Genomic DNA, 1,011 nt, shown 5'->3' with positions numbered 1-1,011 from the left:
TAGTTGCTTAACACAGTCTGGATCTCAGCCGTAGCTATAGAATTGTAAACACAAGTTAGAATTTCAAAGCGGTAGTAATTGATTAACACAGCCTATATTTCAGCCGTAGCTATAGAATTATAAACACAAGTTAGAATTTCAAAGCGATTGTAATTGATTAACACAGCCTGTATTTCAGCCGTAGCTATAGAATTGTAAACACAAGTTAGAATTTCAAAGCGATAGTAATTGATTAACACAGCCTGTCGTAGTTCTTTAACACAGTCTGGATCTCAGCCGTAGCTATAGAATTGTAAACACAAGTTAGAATTTTCAAAGCGGTAGTAATTGATTACCACAGCCTGTATTTCAGCCGTAGCTATAGAATTGTAAACACAAGTTAGAATTTCAAAGCGATAGTAATTGATTAACATAGTCTGGATCTCAGCCGTAGCTATAGAAGTATAAACACAAGTTAGAATTTAAAAGCGATAGTAATTGATTAGCACAGCGTATTTCAGCCGTAGCTATAGAATTGTAAACACAAGTTAGAATTTCAAAGCGATAGTAATTGATTAACATAGTCTGGATCTCAGCCGTAGCTATGGAAGTATAAACACAAGTTAGAATTTGAAAGCGATAGAAATTGATTAACACAGCCTGTATTTCAGCCGTAGCTATAGAATTGTAAACATAAGTTAGAATTTCAAAGCGATAGTAATTGATTAACACAGCCTGTATTTCAGCCGTAGCTATAGAATTGTAAACACAAGTTAGAATTTCAAAGCGATAGTAATTGATTAACATAGTCTGGATCTCAGCCGTAGCTATAGAAGTATAAACACAAGTTAGAATTTAAAAGCGATAGTAATTGATTAACGCAGCCTGGAGTTCAGCCGTAGCTATAGAATTGTAAACACCAGTTAGAATTTCAAAGCGATAGTAATTGATTAACACAGCCTGTATTTCAGCCGTAGCTATAGAAGTATAAACACAAGTTAGAATTTCAAAGCGATAGTAATTAATTAACAC

This window comes from Teleopsis dalmanni, chromosome 1 (assembly GCF_002237135.1).
Source record: "Teleopsis dalmanni isolate 2A chromosome 1, ASM223713v2, whole genome shotgun sequence".
In the NCBI taxonomy this organism is placed as follows: domain Eukaryota; kingdom Metazoa; phylum Arthropoda; class Insecta; order Diptera; family Diopsidae; genus Teleopsis; species Teleopsis dalmanni.
This window is presented reverse-complemented; position numbering follows the sequence as displayed.